We start from the raw sequence: 16,186 nt of genomic DNA on the forward strand, positions 1-16,186 counted from the left end.
CCTTCAGTTCAGAATAATCCTTGTGACAAAGTGGCAAATGTTGGCATGGCAAATCCTAATCCATTTTAACACTTATCTGCAGGATCACTGATCCCATTTGTTGGAGACAGAAATGTTAATATACTTTTGCAGTGAAGCTTCATTTATATCTATGAAAGCTCTGAAGTTGAAAGTCCTTTACAAGAGGAATCTCTGTAAAGGTGTCAAGTTAATTGTGACAAACCTTACAGTTGCTTATGACCTAGCAGTATATTATGACACTGAAGGTAAGACCTGATGCACTGGACAGTAAGATTAGTCAGCTGATCCTCACCATGAGGTTAACATTTAACCCAGTTGACAGAAGGAGACCTGGGACACATAAATATTGATGGCTGGGTAAGAGAGGCCAGAGAGAAGAAGAGCAAATGAAATAACAGCATTGGGGATCCTGTGATGGTAAGTGATCACCATATGGGAGAATATAGTCAGCTGAAAAGTTGAAGATGACTTTGAAATCCAACTTAACCTTCTTACTGAACCCAGAGGCCACAGCTGCATCCATGAGCTAGAGCCAGATGCCCTTAATTATCACCCAGCTTCCTTTAAACTGAATCCTTTTACATAAGTATATTAATATTTAACTGAGAAGTATTAGCAATTTTTCAACTAGGTTCCAGTGGGATCTTCACCTGTAAAATAGTCTTTTATCCCCCTTGATTGCAAGAGTCAGTGGGTAAAATTATGGACCAAGATTAGGTCACTATTTTGAAATGCAAGATATGGGTGTGAATTGAATTGAGGTGAGGAATCAGGTGCACTTGGGAAAATGCAAAGGATCATTTTCACTTCCCTCTGGTCACTAATGTTCTTGCTGAAGAACTCTTCCAGATAATAACATGATTAGTATTATATAAAGAGCCTTAATTATTAGCTTTCGATGACTTCTTAGAGGTGTCCTGAGGCTTGACCCAAGCACAGATCTGAGTGAGAAAAAATTTTCTTCTCTACTTTTAGGTGTCTGCTTAAAAGCCAATTGTTGTTTCCACTCCTGCTGAGGAACACAAGATTTTCTGAAAAGTCTATTGAAAAGCAATTTAACTATTTTAGGACAAAACACAAGGTAACTGTTTCCAGTAAAACTGCAGGAAGAATTAAAGGAAACGGTGAATTTTCTGGCCTGGAATCTGGCCAAAACAAAGGGTAATTCACTTCCATTAGGTCTTTAGTGTCCACAGTTTTAGGGCCAACTGCCTCTTCTATTAAAATACTTCTGCTGTGGTTTTGAACTGTCCCTCCTCAATGTTGCTGAATCTTACGTTATTAAATTGGCTATTAATTTCCACGTTTCATGGAACATTTTTGTATTGTTGTTTTCAAACCTTAAAGCCTCTGTTTAAAATGCTCATCACCCCAGCTAACAGAAGATACCCCTATCTCCATTTATTAGTTTCTATTTGCTATGATTTTCCTCCTTAGGCCAAAGCACACTTTAATTGAATGAAACCCTCATATTGTGTTCAAGTTGGTTAATGAGCTCAGAGCCCTGCCTAAGAGTGGTTTACCTTATTAAATGGCTTGTATAAGACATGGTTGACCTTGTGTTCCAAACTCCAAGTTCAGAGACATGTAAATCTCTCTTGGGATCCTGAGAATAGGGTCAAAGGTTGGACAGTACCAAGAACCTTCCAATTTGAATAGTAATAATAAAAAGATGCTACCTCAATTGGGCCACATTTAACCTGGAAATGGAATGGAATAGAAAGCCAGATTGTTTTATAATTGACAGCTTTGTCTCCCAGCAGATGGCTGTAATCTCCTGAATGTGCCAAACGCAGACTCTAGGATTTTTTAGTTTGTAGAGAAAACAGAAAGGACAAATATTTATTGTAATTACAACATTTATGCATTGGATATAGTTTCACAGCCTTTTAATCCTCCTTGATTAGAAAATACAGGGTGACTTTTTTTTTCCTTGCCAGTTGAAGTTTGTTTATCAACACTTTAAAAAACATTCCAAATTTTAATAAATATAAAACTCGGTCATATAGAAACAGGTCTCTTTTTAGTTTACTTCCTGGTAAATCTATTCATCAGCCCATTTAGAGAGTTTGAACCAACATGTTATAGCCCGCAATCAGAGCTGCAGCATTCAAATTCAAGTGGTGTTGTAATCAACTCTAGATTTGTCTGAGGAAATGATCCAGGTTTCAATTTTATTTTTCTTCCCACTGATCACTGCTGGTTAGTTCTTGTCAAGAAGGTCAGTTGGGGATCTCTTGAGTGATTTACATAATTAGGTTCTCTGTGTAGTCTATGGAAATTACTTCTGGGGCAACCGGAGCCACATTTGATCAATCCCATCAGATTATGTCTACCTCCATTGTTAGCAAATCATTAGTTAGTATCTGCATTATGATCATCCTGAAAAGCACTGAGCTAGTTTCGGCTGTAAATTGTAATTCAAATGTAAGTTCCTGGTACTGAAATCAAGGTTTTCCTGTAGCTTTTGGGTAATGGGTATAAATATCAGAAACAGCACAAGAAAATATGGGTTCAAGTCACACCTCTTCCACTTTAGCTTTTGCTGTCTTTGGCGAGGCAATTAACATTTCTTGGATGAGTTCCTGACTTGTCAATTCTAAGCACTTAAGATTGTTATGAGGATTGAGTGAGATGATGTGTATGAAATGAGATCTAAACTGTAAAGCAACCTACACTTGTAAAATGGCTACCAGTAGGTAGTTCCAGGTAGCTACCTGGGAAAATTATATTAATTTATCAGAGCTTAGTGAGCTCCAACATAATTTATAGGCACTAATAGTGATATTTGCATCCTGCTTTTCCATGATATGGGTCTTCAATTTCAAATTCTAGTTTTCATAACAATTTTATCAAAGCTTCCACCTCTTTATACATTTTTTTTTTGCCAAATCAGTCTAATGCTTATAACTATTTTACTCATGTAAAAAAACATTTATAAAATGCAAAGTATCCAACATTTTACTAGAAATTTCATACAAAGCTGAAATGCACCTCAAGTAGTTCTTTCTCCAGCTGACCTGAAATCTGGTACTTTTGATAATTTTCACATTTTGCAATCTGGAGCTACTGAAACTAGATTTGTCTTCATAAATGACAGCACTTCACATCCTTGAATGTGGCCAATGTTTCCATACCAAGTCTTCTCCTTCTCAGGCTCATTATTCAATAATTACACATTTCCCAAAGGACAAAAAGCCAAACTCCTTAATATTAACACTTAAGCCTTCTCTGTTTCTTAATTGGCCTCAATCTCTCTTTTCAGTCATACTTTCTACCCCCTCAGAACTCTTCCTATCCCACCACCACACCAACCTCAATTCCAGCTTATAGAACCATTTGTATTTCTTGCAATATACCTAAGTTTTATGCCTCCACGTTCCTCATCCATCCTCCATTCTTCTATCTCCAAGTATATTGCTTGGAAAACATGTGTTCAAAATCCCAGAACTACCTTAAACATCTCCTTCTCAGAGATACCTTCACTGATCTCCCATCAAAGTCATTTTCTCCTTGATGTTACCACTGAACTATGCCATTTTAGCATCAAGCTCATCACACTGACTTGCCCTCATTTTCTTTTTGTGGCCAACTCCCCTATTGAACAATGAGATCTATTATGTCCAGTAACTATTTTTCTTTGTGTTTTCAGTGTTTCGTATGGTTTTTCATCCCTTTTAAGTACTCAGTGCTGTTTGTGGAATGAATGAAAGAAAAGATTTAATGAAGGAAGAAATTGGGTCCTAATTTCATAGTTGGTGGGGAATCACTAAAGGCATTAATTAAAAATACCTTCTTGAAAGAAGTAAAGAGTTGCACTTTAGGGTGGCTAACCTGTTGGTCATAGGGAGAAGGACTGAGGGCAAAGTGGGATAAAGAAAAAGAAGGCAGGAAGGCTAAGTGAGCTATTGCAATAGTCCAAGAATGAAGTGAAAAAGAGTTAAAATAGTTAAATGGGGTATGAATAGGACAAATTGTGACATATTAAGGAGCTGACTGTACCTCTCAATAGAGACATTTTCAAATGTTTTTCTTTTCTTTATAGCACATGGTAAAATTGGATTTCTTTTGGCACCTTTGAAGTTAATGGCTACTTGATTACATTTGGCTAATGACATATGACTAGGCGTGTGTGTGCCACATCCAAATAGAAGCTCTAGTAACTAGTATATAATCTGCTGCATTCTGATTTTAATGCCTCCATGATTATGAATTCATGTGTCAAGATGGAACCTCTGTCAGTTCTGTTCCCTGATGGACTACAGAGTTTTTCTGCCAATTGTATCAGACATGTAGTATGAGTGAGAAGTTAACTTTTGTATATCAAAGTACTAAAATTGGGTACCTGTTATTACAGCAAAACCTAGCATATACTGACTTGTCAGGATTCCACAACTGATGGAGGAGGGCATGCAGAAAATATTAAAATTTATCATGCAAGAGTATAAATATGTTAGCATGAGTGAGTGAAAGTCTGCTATGTAAGGTTGTTCTTGATGTGCACTTCACAACTGCAAGGTTTATATTTAAATCACAGTCTATCTGAATTGTGACCCCTAGATGTCTAGATATACACAGTAGTCCTGGGAATGATTCGTTAAGCAAAAATAAATTATTGTTTACTGCCTCCCAAATGATATTTTGAGTGCTGGAGATACAAAGACAAAATAGAGTTGATTGCTGTTTGTGATACAGTCAGAGGTCAGAACAATGTAGCAGGTCTGATATAGGCACTGTGTACAGATAGAGTAAAAGCAACAAGTTCTGTTAGTTGTAGCTGAGCTGAAGTTTAAGGATAATTTAGAATTGTTTATACAGAAGAGTGCCAGTCATTTTAAGTAGAAGGTACAGAGAAGTAAAAGTATATGACACGTTGGAGAAATAGCAGCAGATCCATGTGGCTGTGATTTAGGTATGAATTTTGGAGGTATGTGGAAATGGTAGAAAAAAAGTTTGGAAAGTTAAGTTGGGGGTCATTTAGGAAAATTAAACATTCTGCTGATGATTTAGGCTTTATTTCTTGGACAAGAGTCCTGGAAGCTTTTTGATCAGATAAGCATTATATTTAAGTTTTATTTTTGAAAAAAAAAAAGTACTATGAGATTTTTATCATATAATGAATAGAAATAAGGATATTAGGTCAAAAGTGGAAGCTCATATATTTAGTTGTGATCTTTTGATTAGTTTTTGTTTTATTTGAAAGATTATTTGCAAAAAATAAAAATAAAAAATAAACTCAAGAAAGAGAGTTTATTTAGTTAGTACTGATTCCAAGAATGAATCCAACTCTATTATTGGTGCTACTTTGATATTTTATCACGTTGAGTTTATCTTTTGAAAAACATGGGCCATGATTTAAAAGCTGGAAAACTTTTTGTCATGCAAAGACTGCCTCTGTTGTAATGGGATGTGATATGTAATCATGCAGGGCCATAACACCACCACCCAGGGCCAGAGAAGTTTTTGAGAATTTGTAAAAAGCAGAAGTCACCCAATTATAATCTGAATTTACCATTCCTCTGGGAAGCAAAGTTCAGTTGGATGAGCTTTGTGTCTGGTCTTTTTTCATTTTTTTGGCTTTTAAGGTCTTCCCTATAGTGACATTTACGATGATAGATTGCCACCTGTATCATGGACAATGATTTCTGGTTAACGTTTGGCAGTTCAGGTAGTGCTCTAAAATGCTGGTGTCTAGATCTGCTGCATCATCAGAATGTGAAATAGGACCTTTAGGCAACCTTCCCATGATGAAATTATTGCTTTTAGTCCTGTGCAGCCTATTACTCTATTTATAAGCTTTTCAGATATATCATTCTGTGTTAACAGTTTTAACTATCCAATATTTCCTCTGCTTTGTCATTACACAGATAAAAATTGGACAAGAAGAAATGTCCTAGTGGTGGTGCAAATGACCATCACAGTAGCACAGCTGGTCCCTGAAAATTCTCATCTGACTATGCACATCCACTAAACTTTAAAGGCTTTACACACTGGTGAGGAACTCATGAAAATACAGCCATCAGAGAGGTGGGAAAATTAGAGAGTTATAAATGGCCTGCTGAGACATGGATGTCAAAGTAGCTGTCAGGTGTTGGCACACCCAAAGTCAAAGGAGAACTTGATTTGAATTTAATTAGTTTGAGGAGAAAGCATGATAGTTATTGCCTACCCAAAGATCATTGTCCCAGGGACTCTAAGAAATGTCTTCTAAATGAAGAAAAATCTGGGCTAGGGAATCGAGTGCCTAGCACAAGTAATCACTCAATTAATATTAGCTATTAACATTACTAGTCCACTGAACTGAGAAATAAATTTAAATTTTCAAGTTGAACTTAAAATCAAGTACTCCGTTGACTTTTGAACTAATTAACCTATAGCCTATGATTCAGGTTATATATTTTTTTCTTAATCCCGCAAAAGTTAAAGTGGAATTTGAACATTCCCCACCTCCTCGATAATGCTGGAGGTGATAAAATGGAACCACCGATGTCTGATAATATGTGCTCCCTACCATGTTCCGTAGGGATATTTATAAAAATGTGGCTTAACTAAAACTACCTCTGGAACTGTGATACCAAATTTCCTCATAATGAAAGTAACCATTTTGCAACCTTTAAGAATAACTACAGTTACAGTTTTAGGAAGATGCAGCATTTTCCAGATACCTCTCTAGGTTTCATCCTTATACCTGTCATCTCATTTGAATTTCTCAGCAGACTTATGAGATGGGTATTCTTTCTTATTTTTTTTATATGAGATTCAGAAACTGGCTCCCACACACAGTCAGTAATCAGTGAGCTGTTATTTGAACCTAGACTGAATCTGAATCACTGCATTTTTAACCACTATAATCATGGACTTCTCACTAGTGTAAGTCCAGTGTGAGTTTTATTCCTCTCTTTGCATTATTCTATGCATCAAAAGCCTTCACAAATATGATTCCTTAGACTGTCTGAATGATTGAGTGAAGCTCAATGCAAGGATTGTTAGGTTTCTCTGAAATACCCTTTCTCTGATAAATCTCTCAAAGGGAGTAGTCCAAGGATAATAAATCGTGGCATCTTGGGGAATCATGGGAATTTACCTCTGTGATTGATGGAATGATCTGGCTGTCACCTGCATACATAGTAAATAAAGCCATGGAAATGCATGAGATTGCCACCTGAAAATTGACATTGGTTTGTTCATTTTCTAAGGGGAAGAATACAATTGAAAAGAAAGGAGCTGAGGGGGACCATAAGAATGATTGATAGAAAGATACAGAGTTTAGGAAACTAGAAAAGAGAATGGAAGGTTTTATTATTATTATATTACTATTTCTCCAAAGTATGCCAGTACCCTTTTCTCAATGTGCTCACTATGCATATTGCACTCTGCTAGGCACCAAGGAAAAGAGACAGAGAAAGGGAGAGAGAGAGGAAGAAAGAGAGAGACAGATGTACTCTCGCCCTTAAGGAGCTAATAATTTAATTAATGGATTGAAAATTAATTTGCACTGAGTTGAAGGGCATGAACATGAACAGCATAGGCACATGTTTATCACCCAAGGCCATTTTTACTGATTATTTCATATCATTTTTCTCTAAGTAAATGGGCCTTCTAAGGAAGAAAAGCCAAGCTCTCTGGATCACAAAAGGCTAAGCAGGATATGAAATGCAATGTGTCAAAGGTATTCAGGCGAAGCATTCTTTAATATACAAATGAAAGAAAACCAAAAGGCGAAAGATTATCTTTCATTATATGGGAAAGGAAAGCAGATAATTAATGATCAAAGTGGCAGAGACCCTTTGTGCCTTCATTTACCTCAGGTTTTAATAAGGGAATAATTATAAAAACTGACAACTAAAGAGAGATGTTCACCTGGGGTTATTTAAATGTGGCTTTCTCAGCCTTGTATTTTACCTCAAAAATGCACTTACTCTTAATTTATATGTAATATAAATTGCAGACATTCTAGTGAGTCTGAGATGATTATCAAGTTGTCTTCTGGGCAGGGAAAAGATTGGCCAACTCTTTAGAAATTGTCCATCCTGGGCAATATGGTGAAACCTCATCTCTACAAAAAATACAAAACTTGGCGGGGCATGGTGGCATGCGCCCATAGTCCCAGCTACTCGGAAGCTAAGGTAGAAGGATCGCCTGAGCACAGGGATGTGGAGATTGCAGTGGACCTCAATCACACCACAGCACTCCAGCTTGGGTGACAGTGAGATTCTGTCTTAAACAACAAAATAAATTGTTCAGGTGTCAATGTCCAAACCACAGTTCCGTGAAAATGATAATGGAATAGAGTAAGCATTATGTAATGAAGAAACACCAGGAGATAAACAGTTCAGAAAGAGAAAGAAAAATATTATCTCTAAAATTCAAGGAAACAGGAGGACAGCAATTTCTGACAACTATGGGTTTGAACCACTATAAAAAATTGTGAACATTCCCCTTAAGACACTTTACACTAGAGAGAATTGTGTTTTCAGTAAAGTCTTTTCTAATTAAGTGTTCTGTATCTGACTATAGGGTGTGGAATTAGCTATGTCTTTGACTCCCAAGTCTTTTCCAACTTTTAATTCCAGTTGGAAATTTTTAGTGTGAAACCACACTTCTAAAGTCTTAGCTGTTGAGAACTTGCAAATGACTGTGGAGTTAGCATCTCCTCTGTAAATACTTTTTTTTCCAGAACAGTTGCAAGGGAATAACTGGACTCAGGGCCTACATTTCACATGGTAGGCGTTCAATAAATGTGTACTGAGTATTTTTAAATGAATAAACCCTAACCACAATTAGAGAATATCTCTCTTACTGAACCTCCTTAAGGAGTTAATGTAAAATCTGTCCCTACAGTCTATATGACAATGTGTAGGTTCAGAATTCAGGTTTAGAATTCTGTTAGTGACAGCTGGGCGTGGTGGCTCACGCCTGTAATCCCAGCACTTAGGGAGGCCGAGGCGGGCAGATCACGAGGTCAGGAGATCGAGACCATCCTGGCTAACACCATGAAACCCCGTCTCTACTAAAAATACAAAAAATTAGCCTGGCGTGGTGGCGGGCGCCTGTAGTCCCAGCTACTGGGGAGGCTGAGGCAGGAGAATGGCGTGAATCCAGGAGGCGGAGCTTGCAGTGAGCCGAGATAGAGCCACTGCACTCCAGCCTGGGCGACAGAGCAAGACTCTGTCTCAAAAAATAAAATAAAATAAATTTAAAAAAAGATTCTGTTAGTGACTCAGCCGTTAGCCATTTAGATAGTCACAATTCACATACTCACTTAAGTTTTGGGCAAATGACTGCCACTTGGGTTTAATGATAGTTTCACCTTGAAGTTTTCAGAAGAAAAAGGTCCCCTAAGCATGAAATAATGTTCTCCCTGGATTATGATGATCATCTGAGAACAGAAGATGAAAAGGTAAGATTCTTCAGTAGTATGAGCTATTGGTCACACATCAATACACAGCTCTTCCTTTGTGGACACAGGATATCAAAGAGACCATTCAAATTAGGTTAGGATGCTCTAACCACAGAAAGTTACCTCTGTGGGCAAACAGAGGTGATATTTTACTATATACATTTCTGCCCAGAGAAGGCTTCAAAGATTCCTCATACACTGAGCCAATTGAAGGCTTTAAAATCTCGCTAAGAAGTATTTTACATCTGGACTAATGTTTTCCGTTAACCATTAAAGACTGGATATGTACATTGTCTTTTCATAGCTGAGGTTTAAAATTCCCTTGTATACTCCATAGCATCCTTTAACAAATTATTTCTAAATTAGTATCAGTAACATGTCTTGATTTAAAGGTATTGGAAAAAAGAAAAAAAAAAAGAAAAAAAAAAAAAAAAAAAAAAACCTAAAGAACTTTGTTTGAAAAGGAATAATGACCAGAGACACAATGACTTGAAATCGACCTCAACTAGTTAATTCTTAGGTTTTCTTCAATAAGACAATGATTTAAAGTGAAATGAGCAAAACTCTTGATTAATCTCAGATTCTATCATAATGTCCAGAAATCTTTAAAATGGGGGCAAAATTATATTTTTAGGAGCTTAAAATATAGATGCATATATAAAAACAGCCCTATTTTACATCTGAGCAAATCATAGTTATGTGCATACTGCATAGCGCACACATAAAATTCATTTTTGATTGGCTAAAAGCCTCAGCATATCAGTGAGAATGGCTGTTCCATTACAATTCAAGGAAAAAAAAATCTGAAGTTGAAGTTCCTCTAGTTAAGTAACTTTAATAACAATATTAGCAACCAGAGGAAGCAAAGACCTTAAAGTTTGGTTACCCGTTTTGGCTTTTTTTCTTTTCCTTAAGTTTAGTTTTTTACATTTTGCTTTTTTCATCATGATCACCTGAAATCAAACATGTTTATCTTATACACTATTGAGACTCGAAGAGATCTGAAGACTGGCACAATCGTAATACAGCTCCAAAGCAGAACAGAGTGAGTCCAAATCTGTCTGACATCAATAATTTTCCTATTTCCACTATGCACATAACTATGATTCCCTCATATGTGAAACAGGGCTGATGTCTTCTTCAGAAAAGTTAAGGAGACCACATATGTTTAGCGTCTAAAGCAGTGTCTCATATCTAGTAGGTATCTACATAAAAAGGTGATGATAGTAATACTTGGTGGTGGTAATTGCTATTAAAAAAAAGTGACCAAAAGACTTGCATCCTAAATGGTCTGAGAATAATACCTATAGTTTCTTCAAGGAAAGAATAGCTGAGACTGTGGAGTACAAACTAATTATCTCCCAAATCTGTATGCACTGATTTCTTACATGAATAGAACTTTACCAATAGATTCGGTCACACATCATAGATTACAGTTAAGTGTTGACTGGATGAAGGATATTTTGTAGTGGTGTATAAAGAAAAAAGAAAGAAAATAATAGCCACTACAAAAATTCTATCACAACAACTAGAAAGCGTGCGATTAACTGCCTAATAAAACACACATTGGAAATTCCTCCTATGGACAAGAATGTGAAGCAAAATCTGAAATCAGCAAAACCTTGTTTAAAACCAAAACAAGCACAAAACACATTTTTATATGAGCACATGCATATGGTTCTAGCCACTCAAATTTTAGCTCATATTTGAATAAAGATGTTCTAGCAATACCTGCTATGTTCAGAGGTCTCTTCTGTACATGATTGTGTTATGACAATAGAAATAAGTTTAGAAACTGTCAAAAAGGAAGATTGGTTGAGATGAGAAACTTATAGTGGTCTACTTTTACAGGTGCAGAGGAAGCAAGGGTAATATCCTGTTGTCTGCTGTGCACCTCCCTCTCAACACTACAACTGTTTGAGAAAAACAGTCTGAAAGTAGACTAGAAGAAGGGTTACCAATAACCCCAAGGACAAAAGCTTTTCCTGTTTTTATGCAATTTCTATCAGACAATAGACTTACCTGGTATTGGTTTCATTTTATAAACATGAACACATACACATACATACACACCCAGATCATAAACAAAGTAGCCACTTGTGCTTTTCAGACACAGTGAGTAGATTAACAGTGCTACATATTTCCCACTTTTAATCACTTTTGGCTGTTTTTATTTACATGGTGGTGACTTTAAAGTAATACAGGACTATTTAACTCAACAAATTGCAGGTTGGTATTTAATCCTAACAGCTTTCCAACACATTCATGTTCAGAATGGGCAGCAGCATCTCATTGCCTATGTTTCACCTGGGGAAATGAAATACCAATGATCAGTAGAAAGTCTTCAGTCTGGAAAATCTGGAAAAGGAATATCACGGCTGCATTCGATTCAACATAAATAATAGAATAGAATCCAGTTTTTAAAGATTTTTTTCACCGTTCTTTCACATAGCCATATTGGGTAATTAAAGAAAAAAACAGATATGGAAAATTAATCTTCTGTGAAATTTCATTATTTTTGTCCAAAAATGGCATGGCGGGGTTATAAACATAGGCAGATAACAATTGTATTAGAATTAGCAGCAGTGTAATTTTGTGTATTAAATTTCACTGAAACAGATTTGGAGATACCATATATGAATGGAGGCTTTAATCTTTGATTGAATATATGCCACGCACATAACTGTGTGACTATTTTACACAATAATAAAGAGACAGAGAAAAAAATTCCCATTAGCTGTTGCATCAAGTTTTTAGTTCAAGGAGTCTTTCTCAGTAAAACTAAAAACAAAAACGAGTCATAACCAGTTTGGTTTCTCTTCACAGGGTTGGCCTAATAAATAACTTGGGTAAAGCCCTTACTGCTTTTTTCACAAGCTAAAGAAGAGGAGGCATTGATAGACGAGGCTAAGGCGTTCTGAAATATATTTGCTAAATAAGAAACACCAATTTCTTCCAAATAAATAGTTAATTCTAATCAAATCTAACAAACCTGACAGGAAATATATAGGTGCTAAGGAAGAGAAATGAATCTCAGCCAAAAATGTGCAGTATGCAATGGAGGAGTCAAGGTTGACAAGTCATTAGATAGGAAGCTCAGAGAAGATGCCTTAACACATAGCAAGGGCAATGTTCAATTAAACATGAGGAGAATCTATTGCCACTGTAAACCTTTCCAACTGTAGATCAGAGAAAATGCACGAAGATGGGAAAAGGTGCCCTCCTGAATCTCTTCCGATCCATTGATACTGATTCTCATCTCTAGTGACAGCATTAATTCTACACTAGAAGCAGCATCAGTGGTGGAACGTGTACATGTCTAGCCCTGTTCACACCTACTGCTCTAAACATATATCCTCCAATATTTCTTTATTTTAATAGCATGAGAGAAGCTTTTTATTGTTTTTAGTGGTGGCAGTGATTTTTCCACTTACTATTACTACATAAAATATTGGGCAAGACAGTGATTTAAAAAAAGGAGAGGATTCTGGGAAGATGGAGGAGTAGGGAGTACCAGGAATCTCTCTACCTACTTATGCAGAAGCTGTCTGATGTAGTTATTTTGGGACTCTGGAGTCTACTGAAGGCTTGCAACTTGCAAAGAAAGACTTGGATGGTAAATTGTGGTTAATTTTAGTCAATTTCAGATGAGTACAGTAGTAATTGCCTATCTCTTGTCCCTCAGTCACATGACAGTGAGTGGTACATGTGTTCCTGGAGCAACTTGCAAAGAGCTTGTGGGAGCCAAGGTGGGAAAAAATGGCATGTAAAGCAGTATTAGAGATGAAATTTATAACTATTAATGGTTATGTTAAAAATAAATATCTTAAATCAACAACCTAACATTTACAACTTGAGACACTAGAAAAAGAACTAACTAAATACAAAGCTAGACAAAGTAGGAAATAATAAAGATTACAGCAGAGATAAACAGGATATAGAACAGAAAAATAATAGAGAAAATCAGTGAAATCAAAAGTCAGTTCTTTGAAAAGACTACCAAATCAACAAATTTTAGCTAGATGAAGTAATCAGAAAAGAGATGATACTCAAATCTCTAAAATCAAAGATGAAAGTGGACACATTACTAGCAATGCTATATAAATAAAAAGATTATAAGAATACTATGAACAATTATGTGCCAACAAATTGTATAACCTAAATGAAATATAAAAATTCTTAGAAACAGAAAACCTATCAAGACAAATCATGGAGAAATACAAAATCTGAGTAGACCTGTAACTACTAAGGGGATTGAGTTAATAACAAATCCTCAACAAAGAAAAGTCCTAGATCTATGGCTTTACTAGTGGTACTGAATTTTACCAAATATTTAAAGAGAAACTAACACCAATCCTTCTTAAACTTTTCCAAAAAATAAAATGAGAGGGAATACTTTTTAACTTATTCTATGAGGCCAGCATTATCCTGATACTAAAATCAAAGACACTACAAGAAAATAAACTCAGACTAATATCCCTTATGAACTTTTAAGCAAAAGCCCTTAACAGATATTAGCAAAAAAAGCTCAGCAACATTTTAAAAGGATTATACACCATGACTGAGTGAAATTTATTCCTGGAATGCAAGGATGGTTGAACATATGCACATCAATCAATGTAACAGAATGAAGGGATCATTAGCACAATGAAGGGGAAGGAATTCACATAATCATCTCAATTGATTCACAAAATGTATTTGACAAGATTTAATACCCTTTCATGATAAAAAATGTAACAAACTAAAAATAATAGGAAACTATCTTTACATAATAAAAACCATATATGTAAAACCCACAGCAAACATCATACTCAAATCATGAAAGACTGAAAGCTTTTCATCTGAGATTCAGAATGAAGTAAGGATGTATGCTTTTCTCACTTCTATTTGACATAGTATTGAAAGTTCTAACCTAAATGTTTGACTGAAAACTATGAAAATCCTAGCAGAAAGCACTGGGCACAACTTTATGGCATTGGATTTGGCAATGATTTTTTGGACGTGACACCAAAGGCACAGGCAACAAAGTCAAAATAGACAAATTGAATTTCGTGAATTAAAAGATTTTGCCTCAAAAGACAGTATCATTAGAGTAAAAACAAGCAGCTCATAGAATGGGAGAAAATATCTGCAAATCATATATCTGATAAGGGATTGATATTCCGTGCATATAGATAACTTTTACAACTCAATAGCAAAAAGAGAAACAACCCAATTCAAAATGAACAAATGACTTGAGTAGACATTTCTCCAAAAAATATGCAAATTACCAATAAGCCCACCAAAAGATGCTCAACATCGCTAACAGGAAAATGCGTATCAAAACTATGAGATACCACCTCACACCTATTATGATAACCCTTATCAAAAAAGAAAATAACAAGTATTGGCAAGGACATAGAGAAATTGGGACTCCTGTGCACTGTTGGTGGGACTGCAAAATTTTACAATAACTGTTGAAAACAGTATGACTGTTCCACAAAATTTAAAAATATAATTACTGTATGGGCCAACCGCAGTGGCTCATGCCTGTAATCTCAGCACTTCAGGATGCCAAGGCAGACAGATGACTTGAAGCCAGGAGTTTGAGACCAGTCTGGCCAAAATAGTGAACCTGTCTCTACTGAAAATATAAAAATCAGCCGGGCATGGTTGCACTCACCTGTAGTCCCACGTACTTGGGAGGCTGAGGTGGGAGGATCGCTTGAACCCAGGAGGTGAAGGTTGCAGTGAACCGAGATCATGCCGCTGCACTTCAGCCTGGATGACAGGATGAGACTTTGTCTCACAAAAAAAAATACGCACACACACACAGGTGTATCTATAATTACCATATGATTCAGCAACGTTAATTCTTGCCATATGCCCAAAGTAATTAACAGGAGATCCCAGAGAAATATTTGTACACCCATGTTTATTGCAGCATTATTCACAAAAGTTAAAATGTGGAGGCAACCCAATGTCTATTGATAGGATAAGTAATATGTGATATATTCATACATTCATACTCAACTTTAAAAAGAAATGAAATTCTGACATATGCTACAACATGAAAGAACCTTAAAGACATTATTCTTATACCAATGGCAGTCACAGAAAGACAAGTATTGTATGAATTCACTTACATGAGGTGTTTAGAGTTATTGAAATCACAGAGACAGAAAGTAGTAGATGGTAGTTGCCAAGGGCTTGGGGAGTGGGGAGTTATTGTGTAATGAACATAGTTTCCAGCTGTACAAGATGAAAACTGTGGAGAGAGATGATGATAATGGTTGTATAACTTTATGAGTGTATTTAAAATCACTGAACTGTATACTGAGAAATGGTTATGATGGTAAATTTTATCTTGTATATTTACCACAATTTTTTAAATTGGAGGGGGGAGCTTATGGTATAAACAGCCATTCATTGCAGATTCTTTGCGTGTCAGAAATTTGAACAGAGCTGTTATATTTTCCTCTAATTTGGTCTGGAGGTCTGTCTTAGAAGAGTGGCTATTAACTCTAGTCCTGATCTAATTGGGCTCTAGGGGGATAGGTTATGGACATTTACGGTGTACCTTTTGCTGGATACTTCTTTTTGTACATGAATGTCTATAATAGTATCATTCCCAATAGCCAAAAGGTGGAAATAACTCAACTGTCCATCAACTGATGAATGCACACACACACACACACACAAATGTGATACATCCACACAATGGAACACCACTTAGCCAGGACAGTGAATGAAAGACTGATACATGCTACAGTGTGGATGAACCCT

The 16,186-nt window shown here is 36.1% G+C and overlaps 1 long non-coding RNA gene across 3 annotated transcripts; it reads left to right on the forward strand.

The window, feature by feature from the left end:
• Nucleotides 1-289: 289 nt before the first annotated feature.
• Nucleotides 290-11,863, forward strand: LOC117071154. 3 transcript variants are annotated; one of them, XR_004432167.1, is made up of 6 exons: nucleotides 290-438; nucleotides 997-1,102; nucleotides 5,889-6,014; nucleotides 7,609-7,690; nucleotides 9,339-9,421; nucleotides 11,273-11,863. It is a non-coding gene; the product is annotated as an uncharacterized LOC117071154 (long non-coding RNA). The 3 variants fall into 3 exon arrangements; XR_004432165.1 differs by lacking the exon at nucleotides 7,609-7,690 and having other exon boundaries at nucleotides 5,889-6,048; XR_004432166.1 differs by lacking the exon at nucleotides 7,609-7,690.
• The last annotated feature ends 4,323 nt before the right edge of the window (nucleotides 11,864-16,186 follow it).

The sequence above is a fragment of the Trachypithecus francoisi genome, unplaced genomic scaffold (genome assembly GCF_009764315.1).
Source record: "Trachypithecus francoisi isolate TF-2019V2 unplaced genomic scaffold, Tfra_2.0 Lachesis_group3, whole genome shotgun sequence".
NCBI classification, from domain to species: domain Eukaryota; kingdom Metazoa; phylum Chordata; class Mammalia; order Primates; family Cercopithecidae; genus Trachypithecus; species Trachypithecus francoisi.